The sequence below is a fragment of the Mesoplodon densirostris genome, chromosome 1 (assembly GCF_025265405.1).
Source record: "Mesoplodon densirostris isolate mMesDen1 chromosome 1, mMesDen1 primary haplotype, whole genome shotgun sequence".
NCBI classification, from domain to species: domain Eukaryota; kingdom Metazoa; phylum Chordata; class Mammalia; order Artiodactyla; family Ziphiidae; genus Mesoplodon; species Mesoplodon densirostris.
Genome location: NC_082661.1, coordinates 44,684,301 through 44,701,408, shown reverse-complemented (window position 1 = coordinate 44,701,408; position 17,108 = coordinate 44,684,301).

The following is a 17,108-nucleotide window of genomic DNA, read 5'->3' as shown; positions in this document are numbered from 1 at the left end:
CTAGTGTTGCACATACTTTGTCAAGCAGTGGTTGCTTGCTTCTTTGAGGATGGTTTTTGCTGAACAACCCATATCTAGGAAAACAAGGATAAAACAGAATTTTCTGATTCTCCTTTTGTATTTAACCTATGCTATCCTAAGTATATCTAACATAAGAATAGCCCTGTGAAGGCAACCAGAGTCTCTTTGAACGATCTTTCAAAAATTCACTTGAGGGGCTTCCCTGGTGGGGTAGTGGTTGAGAGTCTGCCTGGCGATGCAGGGGACACGGGTTAGTGCCCCGGTACGGAAAGATCCCACATGCCACGGAGCAGCTAGGCCCGTGAGCAATGACTGCTGAGCCTGCGCGTCCGGAGCCTGTGCTCTGCAACGGGAGAGGCCACAATAGTGAGAGGCCCATGTACCGCAAAAAGAAAAAAAATAAAATAAATAAATAAAGAAAAAGGGTACAAATTGGAAAAGAAGTAAAACTGTCACTGCAGACAACATGACACTATACTTAGAAAATCCTAAAGATGCCACCAGAAAATTACTAGAGCTAATCAATGAATTTGGTAAGGTTGCAGGATACAAAACTAATGCACAGAAATCTCTTAAATTCCTATACACTAACAACGAAATATCAGAAAGAGAAATTAAGGAAACAGTCCCATTCACCATTGCAACAAAAAGAATAAAATACCTTGGAATGAACCTACCTAAGGAGGTAAAAAACCTGTACTCAGAAAATTTAAGATGCTGATGAAACAAATCAAAGATGATACAAATAGATGGAGAGATATACCATGTTCTTGGATTGGAAGAATCAACACTGTGAAAATGACTCTACTACCTAAAGCAATCTACAGATTCAATGCAATCCTGATCAAACTACCAATGGCATTTTTCACAGAACTAGAACAAAAAAATTTCACAATTTGTACGGAAACACAGAAAACCCCAAATAGCCAAAGCAATCCTGAGAAAGAAAAACAGAGCTGGAGGAATCAGCTGCCCTGACTTCAGACTATACTACAAAGTAATCAAGACAGTATAGTACTGACACAAAAACAGAAATATAGATCAATGGAACAGGATAGAAAGCCCAGAGATAAACCCGTGCACTTATGGTCACCTTATCTTTGATAAAGGAAGCAAGAATATACAATGGAGAAAAGACAGCCTCTTCAATAAGTGGTGCTGGGAAAACTGGACAGCTACATGTAAAAGAATGAAATTAGAATACTCCCTAACACCATACACAAAAATAAACTCAAAATGGATTAAAGACCTAAATGTAATGCCAGACACTATAAAACTCTTAAAGGAAAACATAGAACACTCTATGACATAAATCACAGAAAGATCCTTTTTGACCCACCTTCTAGAGAAATGGAAATAAAACCAAAAATAAATGGGACCTAATGAAACTTAAAAGCTTTTTCACAGCAAAGGAAACCATAAACAAGACAAAAAGACAACCCTCAGAATGGGAGAAAATATTTACAAACAAAAGAACAAAAGATTAATCTCCAAAATATACAAGCAGCTCATGCAGCTCAATGTCAAAACATCAAAGAACACAATCCAGAAATGGGCAGAAGACCTAAATAGACATTTCTCCAAAGGAGATATACAGATTGTCAACAAACACATGAAAGGTTGCTCAACATCCCTAATCATTAGAGAAATGCAAATCAAAACTACAACGAGGTATCACCTCATACCAGTCAGAACAGCCATCATCAAAAAATCTACAAACAATAAATGCTGGAGAGGGTGTGGATAAAAGGGCACCCTCTTGCACCGTTGGTGGGAATGTAAATTGATACAGTCACTATGGAGAACAGTATGGGGATTCCTCAAAAAACTAAAAATAGAATTACCATATGACCCAGCAATCCCACTACTGAGCCTATACCCAGAGAAAACCATAATTCAAATTACACATGCACCCCCAATGTTCACAGCATCACTATTTATAATAACCAAGTCATGGAAGCAACCTAAGTGTCCATGGACAGACGAATGGATAAAGATATGGTACATATATACAATGGAATATTACTCAGCCATAAAAAGAAATGCTGCATAGGTCATTTCTAGTTTTTAGCTATTATGAATAAAGATTCTGTGATCTTTTTTGTAAAAATTCTTTGTGTTTTCATGTGCCTTCATTTCTCAAGGGTAAATTCTTATAAGTGTACAGGTTGGGTCATATGGAAGTGTCTGGAACATTTGAAGAAATTGACAAACTGCTTTTCAAAGTGTTTCTATCATTTTACAATCCCACAATAGTGTAAAAGAATTCCAGTTGTTCTTTGTCCTCAACACTTGATGTGATCAATCTTGTTAATTTTAGACATTCTTATAGGAGTGTTATAGCATGTCATGGTGGTTTTAATTAGTATTTAATTAACTTGCAACTAAAAATGTTGATCATCTTTTCAAGAGCTTATTTGCCATCCATATATCTTATTTGGTAGAGTACCAGCTCAAATCATTTGCCCATTAAAAAATATTAGTTTTTTGTTTTCCTCATTTTGTATTTGTATATGTGAATACAAGTTATTTATTAAATATCATATCTGAAAATTATTTGTTCCAGCCTATGATGTTGATCATGCTTCTCTTAATTGTCTTTTGAAGAATAGATATTCTTGACTTTGGTATATCCTATCTGATCGATAGTTTGTTTTTATGGACCAAGCATTTGGTGTAAATAAGAAAATTTTGCCTAACCCAAAGTGACGAATATTTTCTCTAGTTTGGCTGGTGGAAAAAAGAACTATTCTTAGATCTGTGTGACTCTGTTGATATTCCCTCTGCTCTTTTCAGGTGTTTTTTTTCTCTGGAGTCCAGCAGTCTCTTCACACACATTGTACAGTACTAATTGAAAGACATGAGAGGGACTCTTGTTCACATCTCTAGGTCTGGTATCTCTTTGTACAGTTCTCTCCTCTCCAGTATTCTGCCCAGTATACCCTAGCTCCCTTAGCCTCCCTGGATTTCTAGCTCCATCTCCACATTTCAAGAGGACTTCTGGGCTGGGTGTTCTATGTCTTTGAGACACAGCCTGGAAACTGTCTTGAGACAGTAAGTTAAGGCAATCATAAAGATCATGTCATTGTTTTTCTCACAATGTAGGATCTCTGCCCTACATTGTCTGATGCACAGTGTCTAATAACAATTATTTTATGTATTTGTCTAGTTTTTTAATTTTTTTCAGGTGAAAGGGTAATTCCTATCCCTGTTACTCTACCTTGGCCAGAAGTGAAAGACCCAGTGGTATCAATCTAATGTTCATTTAATTGTCTCTTCTTTTATGTTGTCTTTTTGTTTTCCCATACTTATTCCTGTTATGTGTGTTTCTTCATTGGCATCATTAATATTAATTCCAGAATTGTTAATGGAATTGATTGGATATATTGCTAAATCTGCATAAATCAGCTAAATAGTTTATTTCTAATGATCGCTTAGAATGAATTAATTTCATGTTTTGGGGGGGGAGAAAATTGTCTATGGGTTTCTTGTATTTCTGCATGTTTTGTGAGCAGAGAAATTAACTGATTTTTTATTGACTATCTTTTCAAGGATGTTTGCATAGAGAATATCTTTGGAAGACAGAGATGATATTGTCCTTTAGAGCAAAAAGCATGTTTGCTTATAGTCTTGGAAGATAGAGATAAAATCTAGAGCAAAGGGTAGTCGTGTTTACTGCCCATTATAATTCAGTTTGTCTAACTTCAGTGTTCCTCCCTTGTAGTGAAACTCACTGTGTATGCACCTGTCAACAGGTCCTTTCCACGTAACCCTATGGGAATTAGGGCCTAGGGAACCAGTACGAGAAAAATGTTAGTACTCTGACTACTGCTATTTCTGGGAGTAATAGAGTTCTTAATCTCTGATGAAGGAGTCTTGTGTCTACTGCCAACATTCATGACACCATGGTAGATGAAATTCGTCTTTGAAAATAAGACAAAATCTCAGATTCTTTAGAGTTTTGAGAAAATTTTGTGATTAATTTACAAGTCTAGGTTGAATGGAATTATTATTATTATTATTATTTTTCCTTTTTGTGGTATGTGGGCCTCTCACTGTTGTGGCCTCTCCCGTTGCGGAGCACAGGCTCCGGATGCGCAGGCCCAGCGGCCATGGCTCACGGGCCCAGCCGCTCCGCGGCATATGGGATCCTCCCAGACCGGGGCACGAACCCGTATCCCCTGCATCGGCAGGCGGACTCTTAACCACTGCGCCACCAGGGAGGCCCTGAATGGAATTATTAATTGAAGTAAGTTTCTAGTTATTTTGAATCATTATTAATGTGTGACAGCTATGTAAAAAGGGTATTTTAGACCACACTGGTGTATTATGACAATTATTCTAGCATCTCTTGAAAATGAGTAAATGGAATGAATGAAATATTTTGGCACACCTCTCCTGAATTGATAGTCAAATTTAACAACAAAGGATAGAAAAAAAAATGTACTTACCTGCTAAGTAAGTCCTGAGGAAGTTTTTACTACTTGTATACTTTACCATTATCTCCAGGATATACCAAAACATAGGTACAGGTAGAAATAAACAGCCTCTTGGATAGAGAAAAGTGACTGCTCCTTTTCTTCATCAATTATTTCCAGTAACCCCTTTTTTCTGAAGAAATGGGCAGTGTGAACTATAGTAAGACAGCAGAACTCCCCATGTTTAGATATTCATGCCCGAAAAGTTGTAACTACTTTAATGAAGCAAACTGGCTCCCAGATAATCCACATTTATTCCTGAGTTGTTTATTACAGATTAGGCAAAGTGAAATCTACATCAATATGAAAGACAGACAAACAAAGGTAATTTACCCAAGAAAGTTTTTTGTTTCCTTGGGCACATTATTTTTAACAATGGTGTGCTTCTGCATCCTAGTCTATAAAAGGCAAAATAATAGTACATTTGACCATTGAACAATATGGGTTTGAGCTGCAGGGGTCCACTTATGCACAGATTTTTTCAATAGTAAATATTTTCAATGCTAAATACAGTACTACATGATCCGTGGTTGACTGAATCTTTGGAAATAAAGAAAGGTGTATTGTTTTCCTATGGCTGCAGTAACAAAGTACCACAAACTTGGTGGCTTTGAACTACAGAAATTTATTGTCTCACAATTCTAGAGGCTAGAACTGTGAAATCAAGGTGTTGGTAAGGCCACACTTCCTCTAAAACCTGTAAGAAAAAACCTCTCCTTTCATCTTTCAGCTTCTGACAGCACCAGACTTTAGTTGGTTTGTGGCTACGTAATTCCAATCTCTGCCTCCATCTTCAAATGTTATTGTCCCTGTGTCTCTTCATCATCTTTCCTCTATATGTTTCTGTGTCTATGTCCAATTTTTTTCTTTCTATAATGACAGCATCATATTGGATTAGGGACCACACTAATGATCTCATTTTTAATTTGATTACCTCTGTAAAGATCGTATTTCCAATTAAAGTCATATTCTCAGGTACTGGGGGGCAGGGGAGCGATTAGGACTTCAACATATCTTTTTTTGGTAAGACACAATTCAATCCATTACCAAAGTAATTATGCTAAATATTCAATAAGTAGTATTGATAGTTTATTAAAAATATATACCTAAAATATAGGAATATGTTCCTGAAAACTTAACATTACTTAAAATTAGAATACTGTAGGATAGTCCTGACAATGCACAGAGGATACTTCATTTCTTAAGGTGATACCACCCATGTGACAACAGTGTGTAAATACAATTTACAGTTTAATTCACTTGGCCACATTCCCTTGAAATTATATGATTGATGATCATGGGAGGAGGACAAAGATTACAAGATATAACAGTTTTTGTATTGTTTTTCTTAATAGACATATCATATTATATAAAATTAACACAACTTGATTGACATAAAATACAACTTCATAGGGCAGTTGGATCATGCTGAATGCGTTTGTACAGAGCCAGCCTTATTGTAGGTGATACCCATTGAATCCAAAGATTTTGAAGTCTCTGTATCTTCATATTTAATCCCACTGAATAGTGGGATTTGTTGTAATTAATATGATTCTGATTAATTAGTGATATATAAGAATAACTGCTTAGGTCTTCAAATCTCATTAATTTGGTACAGCAGAGCTCAAATTGCTCAGCTATGAATAGAAGACCTAAAGATATACATTAAACAATTACTTTTGTTATTTTAAATAGATTTGGATCTAAATTTTATCATTGTTTCATTTTCTACTTGCAATCACAGGCTGATAACCTAATTAGAGTGCCAAAAAATATAGTCATAAAAATTGTGCCCTCAGGAAGGAATGGAAGAATTCTTCCATGGCATTTCATTCTAAATTCTTCTGCCAGTACAGCATGAATTGGGGAAAATAATCTGACACCAGATTATTAATGCTCTTGATCAAGCATTCTCGCAAACAGAGACATGAAAAGGATTAGAGAATACACTCCTTTGCCTCAAAATCTAGGCCTCTGTGGAACGAACCTCAAATAATTCAGATGTTTTACCCTAAGCCCTATCAAAGAACCACATGTATAGATAGGTTTTGCTCTTTTCCACATTTTCTTAGAATGACACTTCTCTCAAACTCCAGGGATTGAAGTCAATCATCTACAAAAGAACAGAAAATTTAAGAATACATGAAGATGAATATACTAGAATTTCATGGGTGGAATATTCTGAGTCTTTCTTATAATTTAAACTTAAAAGAAGGTTGAATTGCATTGGAAGATCTAAGGTATGAATATACAGTTAAATTATTTTTAACAAATTCAGAGTTGTCCAGGATGGGCCAATCATGCTGGAGCACCATATTATAAGTCTCTTTTGTACCATCAGAATTATAGAGTTATCCCAAATATGCACAGTACACTGCTTTATTCAGATAAACTACAGTGTAAGATATTCTAGCAGTTCCACAAATATGTATGAGTAAGAAGGATGAAGAAGCAAAACCAAGTGGAATAAGGACCTAAGGAAAATTACTGAAATGTGGGATTTGCCTCTGTGATGGTAGCTAAATCATCTAAAGCTTGAGGAAACAAGGGATGTGTAGGGCCTGAACTTGGTTTAGGAATATTATAATATTCATTCATGTATAATAATAAAATAATTATAACTATAGCTACTATATTTTGAATAGTCCATATATGTCAGACATTATTATAAATGGGTGATAAATCCTTCATTGAAAATAACCTATTGAGTTAATTGTACTGTTTTCAGTGTAGAGATGAGAAAAATAAGACTTTTGTATGTCAAATAACTTGCCATAGCTGAGAAGCTTCAATTTAACATCATGGTAGAAATTGTTCAGGTAGGAGACAGCCATCAAAGTCATCCATGGTTCTTGGTGAGAAGTCCATGTACAACATGAAGCCATAAAATTGCAGGGCATATGGGAATCAGAATCTAGCTACCCACAGAATTAGTCTGAAAAGAGATATGAGAAAGATGAGGACACCAACTAATTGTGGTGAGGCTATAAACAAGAGTTATGTCTTACTGGGAATTAGAGTGTTAGCACAAAAGCTGAGTCTATTTAGTAGTAAAAATAAAAAACAGCAATCATATATTATGAATGTACTCTATGAGTAGAACTATGCTGTACACTTTGCATTCACAATGTCCAGTCCTGGCAAATTATTTATTCTAACTCACACATATAAAAACTATCTCAACTGAGATTCATACCCAGATCTACATAACTTCCAAGACTATTTAATTTCCATTATACATTATAAATTTACTTGTAGAGACTAAAATAACATGGAGCATAAGGACAACCATGGCCCCCAAACGTTCAGGTACTTAGGTACTGTTTGAAAGTAACTTCAGCTGGCAAAATGACTAACTTTATAAAAGATCGGGGCTATTCTATATCTCAGGAGATGAGGAAAAACTGGTATATTGAAGTAAACAAGTTAAATAGAGAACTGGCCTATCAGTATGTAAGCAAGTAAATAAATGCATTCACTCGTTAATTCATTCATTCATTTATTCTGTTATTGTAAGATAATCTGTTCAGATAATCTTTTCAAATATATATTGTTAAATAGATAAAGATATATGGATATGTTACCTTTTTATTTTCCCACCCTTTTTGTCTATCACAGTCAGACTGAAACTCTTCTTTCAGCCAGTATCATAATGGTAGATTTTAGTGTATAGAAAAGAAAACTAAACCTTAATTAGCAGCCTGAGTCTCAAACTCTCTGAGATATTGTTTCTCTATCTGTCAAATAGGAATGATTCTCATCATAAATTTGTTGAAATAATGCAGTTTAAGTTCTAATATTATTTTCATGATCTTTGTCAGCATCCTCCTTTTCTCTATACTTCACACATCTCTTTTTTTTTTAGATATAGAATAACTTACTCTCTCCTCCAAAACATCATAAATTATACCAAACATGTTCAATCCCCATCAAATTTCAATGGTATTTTAAGACATCCCCAAACACACGCTGAATACTCAGGCACTAATTGAGGTACCTGTTTAGGAACCAAAGAAGGATTTAAATATTTAACAATCTTTTATTGATGATGAAAATTTATCTTTTCCACTTTTTGGGTTTAATGGAAAAAAAATTTAATTCTAACTACTTTTCACTTAAACAAACAATTGATTACTTTTAACTTATCATAATAGGAATACCCTGCATGTCAAGTAGAAAGTAATACCAACTTGGATGGCTTTAGAACAATGTCAAGACTTTGCCTAACGTCCCCATCTTTTTTCATTATTCTATGGTCACTCATGGTCTGGCAGGAGCCTCTATAGTAAAGCCAAGAGAAGAAAGAGAAGCTGACCCCAGAGGTTCTTGTGAATTTTATTTTTTATTTGGGAGAGTTTTTATGCATTCTGCACACCTTAAAGGATACTAAAAATAATACATGGTTTCTTAGTGTTTGATCATTCATACACATGAATATATTATACTTCCAATTGTTGGAAAGTGAGGATAGATGGACAATAAGTTGTTAATCAAATTTGATGGGACAGAAATAGTTGGGGTTAATGCTCACTTTGCAACATTGGCATCATTAGCTATCATGGTAAGTAACAGAGACCTAGGATTAAAACATTCTCCACAGAAGAGATTGTAGGACCACAAAAACTCCTAGGAGTCAAAGCAATCTTGAGAAAGAAGAACAAAACTGGAGGCATCATTCTGTCTGATCTCAAACTATATTACAAAGCTATAGTAATCTAAACAGCATGGCATTGGCATAAAAGCAGACACACAGAACAATGGAACAAAACAGAGAGCCCAGAAATCAACCCATGCATATATGGTCAATTACTTTATGAAAAGGAACAAAGCATATACAATGGGGAAAGGACAGTATCTTCAGTAAATAGTGTTGGGAAAACTGGACAGTTACATGAAAGAATTAAACTGGACCACTATCTTACACCATACAAAAAATCATCTCAAAATGGATTAACCACTTGAACATAAGACCTGAAACCATAAAACCCTAGATGAAGACATGCATATGTGACATTAGCGACAATCTGGGTATTGTTGGGCTGGCTCCTAGAAGTTCACTGAATATTCCTTTTTCTGTATTCAGACCTAGAAGGAAGTATGACATGGGGAGTTGAGCACAGACTTAGATTCTAGGCTGGAAGCTTAAAGTCTAGCAGACTACCCTTTAGCCATTAACTTTACTTCCATTTTTCTGACACCACTCCCATCTATAAATGAGAGTGTTTTATCATCTGTAAAATTAGGATATTGGACCTGATGGCACCTAGTTCAAATAGTAATGGGTCACCCCATAATAAGTGTTCTATTCAACAAGTTCAAGCAAGTGACAAGCACTGAGTCCAATTAAGCATAGGCACCTTGAGGACATGGACAACTTCATGTACTTTCTATAAAGTATCCCAGCACTGGGTAACATGTTTTCCATGTCCTCTTGGGAGGTTCATTCAAACTTGTTGACCTGTGACTTTAGTGCTGGGACACAATGGATAAATAGGGAAACAAAAACTCTACCTTTCACTTTCTTTGCTATGTTACATCTTCAGCAAACTACATTGAACTCTCTCAAATATTCATGCTTTCACCACAAGAAAATGTGAAAGACTATAATAAAAAGATTTAGAGACATAACTATGATTATTTGAAAAATAATTTTAAGCTACATCAAAAGAGAGTATATATATCTACATATTTGAAAACCTGTCTTACTCTAGTTGCCCAGAAAAGTACTTTGTTCAATAAAAGGTGCTTCATAAAGTTTTGTTGGCTTGCTTTATTCATGTAATTAGTTGATAATGGCAATTATGTAATAAAGCAAGTTAATGAAGCAACACAACTCCTGGAAGACTTTGTAATTTACATGTAGTGAACTATTTGAATGCTTTGGATTTAGGCTTCATCCGAAAGTATCAAGTAATCATATCTGATCTTGTCTTTTGTAAACTCTGTGTCCCGTGGTCTTATGTCATCCTGTGTACAGCACAGCTAAGAGGACAGAAGATTGAAAATACAATAAGAATTATGTTAACTGTAAAATAGCTACCAATTACCCTCCAAAGCTTTGATGCCCAGAATTGCCATTCTTTCAGCCTACTAACAGCTAGAAACAACAATGCACAAAAGTGGGATGAGTACAGAAAATACCTTTAGGGATAACAGAATGCAGCAATATAGGAAATATTTTCTAAAGAGTGTGTAAGTTGGTACTTTCAGTTGAAAACACTTGGAATGGTCTAGTACAATCATAAACGTACAAAGGATCTTAAATGAATTAAATATATAGCATAGTAAGGTAAATCTAGAAGGAGGTGTTTTGTCAGTATAGGTCTGACTCTAATTGTGCCCTGCACAAAGATTTCTTGCTGAGCTCTGAATATACTAAGAACTGAAAACAAACAAAAAATCTCATATATGCATTTTAAAAAATTCTAAATAGTGAGAATTATTCTTTATATTTATTACGCAGATGGCTGCAAGATCCAAAAGTGCCTTGATAATTTTTTTTTAAATGACTAACTAGATTTAGTTTCATTTCTGAGTTAAGCATATTTTGTTGGATGCCAATATTTCAATGACTATCAAGCCATGAAGAAAGTTTAATGCTGCAAACATTTATTATTGGTCACCTTGCCTGCACAAGACAATGTACTATGTGATTTGGGGATAAAAGATAAATAAGATAATTTTCCGAGCTGCTTATAATTTATTAGTGAGGCTAAATAAACACATAACTATTTTATATATTTGTGTGATAGTAATAATTTGAAATATTTTTACTTTTAAATATGATTAGAAGTTTTGATATTGATAAATCTCACTTTTGAGTCATCAAAGAAAACTTTAGGGCTTCCCTTGTGTCGCAGTGGTTGAGAGTCTGCCTGCCGATGCAGTGGACACGGGTTCGTGCCTCTGTCCGGGAGGATCCCACATGCTGCAGAGCGGCTGGGCCCGTGAGCCATGGCCACTGAGCCTGCACGTCCAGAGCCTGTGCTCCGTGACGGGAGAGGGAACAACATTGAGAGGCCCATGTACCACAAAAAAAAAAAAAAAAAAAAAAAAAAGAAAGAAAACTTTACATGGTCTTCTTAAACATATATAATTAGGTCTCAAAGAAATCAAAAGTAATCTTCACTGGCACCCTTTTGCTTTCAAAGTTAATTTTAGATTTCTCACTTGTTTCCAAAAGTGTTTTATATCATGACCCATGCTTTCTACCATTATCTCCCAAGACTGCCTATATAAATGCCGAATAAAATAGAATTTAATTTTCTATTCCCTGATCACAATCTATGCTTTCCTGACAATGCCTTTGCCTATGGCCAAGAATATCATTTCCACTACTAAAAATTCTCTCTTTTTTAAGGTTTAAGTCAATGTCCACCACCTTCATGAATCTTATTCTATTATCTTTGTTCCTCTTTCAGAACTGTAATGATACTTTGCTTGAATATCTCTTTCAAAATACAAATTATACAAACTGATTTTATAATTAACTAAGAGTCAATAGATGTGGTCAATGAGTTAGTTTTCTATTGCTGCATAACAAATTATGAAAAACTTACTGACCAGAAACTGTACCCATTTATTAGCTCACAGTTCTTTAGATCACACACCAAGCATGGTGTGGCTGGATTCTCTGTTCAGGGTATCACAAAGCCTAAATCAATGTTTTCACCAGACTGTGCTCACATCTGTAGGCTAAAGGGAAGAATTCTCTGCCAACCTCATGCAACTTGTTGACAGAATTCAACTTTTTGAAGTCCTAGAATTGAAGTCCCCCTTTTCTTGCTGGCTGTCAGCTGGGGACCTCTTTCAGCTCCTAGAGGTTGCTTTCAGTTCCTTGCCCTTTGGCCCCCTCCATCTCAGAAACAAAGAAATCTCCCTCACATCAAGTTCCTCTCATGCTTTGAATTTCTTGAACTTCCTGAATTGTGACAAGCCAAAGGAAACTCTCTGCTATGAAAGGGGTCATGTGATTAGCTTAGCCTGACTCAGGTAATCTCTCTATTTTAAGATTATGTGATAAATAACCTTAGTTACATCTGGAAAAGTCCTTTTTGCCATGCTATATTATATAACCAAGGGAGAAAAGATCATGGGAGCCATTTTAGAATTCTACCACAATTGAAGTTATCAATATGGAAATTGCAAACATTGTTGCAATACACAGTTTAGTTTAGATGTAAAGAAAACTAAAATTAACCAATTAATTATTTTTCAATCATATTTTTATCATAAAAGTATGTTCTTATAGTAATTATAACAAGTTGTTTCACTATTTGCTATGGATCCACATTGAGGTATACATACACTGACCTAAATACACTGCATTTTTTGTATCCTAATGGCTTTTATAAGTTTATTCTTGATGACTGCTGTTGTTTTAGATGAAAATAGCTGTTTTTATTTTTCATCAGTAAACCTACGGACATTATATTCAACCATCAGGATAAGATCTAACCTTATGTTTTTGATAGTTAAAAAGTGATACATAAATTTTCATTTGCATAATACAACCTGCTGGATTTATAGTTCTAAGCATGGGTATTATGTGTTCACAAACTCAAAGATAAATGGTGACTTAATTTATGTGACAGGCATACTATCTGGAACACATACCTTGATTTTATATAGAATATGTGGTATATGTTGTTTCCTGAAGTACCATGGTCCCTTGAAGTATACCTTATCAAACAGGCCAGACAAATGTTCAGAATGTTATTTAATACAAGGGTGCCATTAGGGTACAAAGTGTTGATTCCCCAGTAGCTTTCCATTTCAGAAGCAAAACAAATACACATACATATTCTAACTCTATAGTCATACATCATTAAATTATTTTACTTTTAGTACAGTTTTTTTTAAGACATTTTAGATCAGAGCTATGCAAGGATGCCATATCACATGATTTACTTACTATGTTTTCATAGTAATATTATATTATTTTAGTTGGAATTGCATGAGATGTTATGTAGTAGAATCCTTTCTCCTCCATCAAGGAAATTATTGAATTAGCAACTTGAGCTCACTCGGGAACAGATGTATATGTATAACTGATTCACTTTGTTATAAAGCAGAAGCTAATTTTAAAAAATTGCAAAGTTGAAGATGGTATTTTAAAAGTCATGTGTCTAAACTCAATTATTGTTTGCTAAGCTAGCCCCCCTTTTACAAAGAAACAACAAAAGTTGATCCTACTAATCAATCAACAATAGCAATTGCAAAATGAATACAGTTGCCTAAAACTGACTCAGTTCCTCTTCTTTGATCAAAAGAGTTCTAATCTTATTTTCTTTTTACATTCTTGACCCATTTTACACACACACACACACACACAGACACATACACACACATGTTGTATTACATTTAACATTTAAGAAAAGAACCTGAGACCTTGAAGAACAGTTAATGATGCATGTTGTATTGGGTATGGGACTTTTTTGTGTGCTTGTTTATTTGAGTAAATATTGGCTATAGAATTTCTGCAAACCATTGTAGGCAATACATAGGATTAGGTTGCAGACTCTGAATTAAAGTTGATAAAGTAATAAACTCAGATTTTGTAACCTAGAAAATATAAAAACAAAATGCATAATATTGTAAGCCATCTATTTAAAGAAAGAACATATTAGAAATAACCATAAATTTATTATACTCAACAATAGGTCTAATATTAGTTATTATTTACTTAATTTATCACAATATGAATATAATTTAAAGAAAGTACCTACTACAGAAGCAGAGAGTGTCTGATGGACTTCAGCCAGTCTCCTAATTTGTCCCTTTCAAAAGATGGAAACCTATCCATCGTAAGAAAATTTGAGGACTTTTTGAAAATTCTTAAATTTTGATATAAGGATGTGTGTGTTTGGGAGAAGTATTCAAACAACTAAAATTATGTGCGAAAGGAATTTTATTGAAAACTGAAGCAATCCAAAAGCCCTTTGATTTTTATTATAGACCTAACAGGAAAAAAATTATCCATATAATATTCCTCAGAGTATGAAAGAGACTATCGGGAGGTTGCTTGACACATTTAAAATATATTGCACAGGGCCTCCCTGGTGGCGCAGTGGTTAAGAGTCCGCCTGCCAATGCAGGGGATACGGGTTCGTGCCCCGGTCTGGGAGGATCCCATATTCCGCGGAGCGGCTGGGCCCGTGAGCCATGGCCGCTGGGCCTGCGCATCCGGAGCCTGTGCTCCGCAACGGGAGAGGCCACAACAGTGAGAGGCCCGCATACCGCAAAAAGAAAAAAAAAAAATATATATATATATATATATTGCACAGGTAGTACAGACTCAATTCCAATAATTAGGTGCTGTATGACTTTTGGAAAGTTATCTACCTCTCTGAACTGTGGCTTTCTTATCTATAAAAATATAATATATACTCATAGAACTGTTGGAGTATTAAATGTCATAATTTATATAAAGGAGATAGTAAAGTTCTTATAGAAAAGTAAAATAAGAATTAATTTTTAAAATTTTTTGGTGTCAAAAATTGCTTCCAGGGCTTCCCTGGTGGCGCAGTGGTTGAGAGTTCGCCTGCCGAAGCAGGGGACACGGGTTTGTGCTCCGGTCCGGGAAGATCCCACATGCCGCGGAGTGGCTGGGCCCGTGAGCCATGGCCGTTGAGCCTGCGCGTCCGGAGCCTGTGCTCCACAACGGGAGAGGCCACAACAGTGAGAGGCCCACATACCTCAAAAAAAAAAAAAAATTGCTTCCATACAACTTCTTATAACTAATGAAGACTACTTCTGTTCTTTTTGAAAGGCACAAAGAGTAGTTCCTCCATAATTTGAAGAAACCCAAGTTCTTCAACTCCATTGTTTTATATTCTAGTCCCCAAGATATACATCTTGAGTCTCTTTAACATTTGAGTTGTTTTAAGATTTTCAGAGCATTAACTCTTTTAGTTAACTTTCTTCAGTTTATCTAATAGAAGCTAGAAATGAATATCACATTCAAGCAATAGATTTGACTAGCATGAGTTGAAAAATAGTCTCCCTTTCTTTGATTATGACAGAATACTTCCATTAAAGATGGCAAGAGTAGTGAAACCATTTTCTCCTTCAATATTGGCTAATATTGAGCTTGTCCACACTAAATCTTCACTTTCTCTTCCAATTTACTGCTATTTGTGAAATGTTTCAATCTATTCACATGTTATCTGTAATGTATTTATAGTGGCATAATTCACCTAGTCTTCAATATCCATTTCTATAGAAATTTTTCCGAATTATGCTTATTAAATTTCTGATTAACAAATCAAGAAAAAAAATTAACTATGTGATTCTACATAATGGCCACATTCAAGAACAGAATGATAGATGTAATGATACATAATGGTGCTTTGATCATTACTCAAAAGCTCAAGTACTTCAGACACATGAGGGGTTCATAAGGCGATACTGCTCTCATACGCAACAACAAAAAAATACAAGCTATTGGATATTTATAGCATTATCTTGTGTGCAAAACTATTACTATGGAAACAGACCTAACATTATTCCAATAATGTAATGTTAAAGTTTAGTCAGTTCGCATATGACCATGTTCATTTATAAACAAACTGGTAGTCTTCCAATTTAAAATCACTTATCAGGCTTTATTATTAAGATAAATGTGTCTCTCATTTGTGACAGCACTGGACACCTAAGATTTAAATTTAACTTTAAATTTTCCAGTATTTCAAAAGCAGTCAATGATTTTTGACCTACTGTTGCTATTAAAATACATAATATTAACTCTGCCAGAGATTATTACATATTAATAAGGAACTGATTATAGAAAGGGGAAAACTGAGGAGCTAAATATGAGAAATGAAGTTAGATTAGTAAGTTGATGTATTTTATTTATTGACATATAATTGACATATAACATTGTGTAAGTTTAAGATGTACAATGTGTTGATTTGATACATTTATATGTTGCAATATATTTATCACCATAGTGTTAGCTAAGATCTCTGTCATGTCACATAATCATCATTTATTTTCATAATGAGAACATTTAAGATCTGGTCTCTTAGCCCCTATCTTACACCACTCACAAAAATTAACTGAAAAAAAAGATTAAATACTTAAACATAAGACCTGAAACCATAAAACTCCTAAAGGAAAACATAGGGGAAAAACTCTTTGATATAGGTCTTGGCAGTGATTTCCTGGATATGACACTGAAAGTACAAGCAACAAAAACAAAAATTGGCAAGTAGGACTACATAAAACTAAAAAGCTTTTGCCCAGCAAAGGAAACAATCAAGAAAATGAAAAGGCAACCTATGGAATGAGAGAAATATTTGCAAATCATATATCTGATAAGGGGTTAATACCCAAAATAAGTAGGCAACATATATAACTCATAGCAAAAAATAAATAATCTGGTTTAAAAAATGAGCGGAGGAACTGCATAGACATTTTCTCAAAGAAGGCAATTTTCAATATAAATGGCCAACAGGTATATGAAAAGATGCTCAATGTAACTAATCATCAGGGAAATACAAATCAAAACCACAATGACATATCACTTCATACCTGTCAGAATGGCTATCATCAAGAGACAAGAGATAACAAGTGTTGGGATGGATATAGATAAAAGAGAAAATGTGC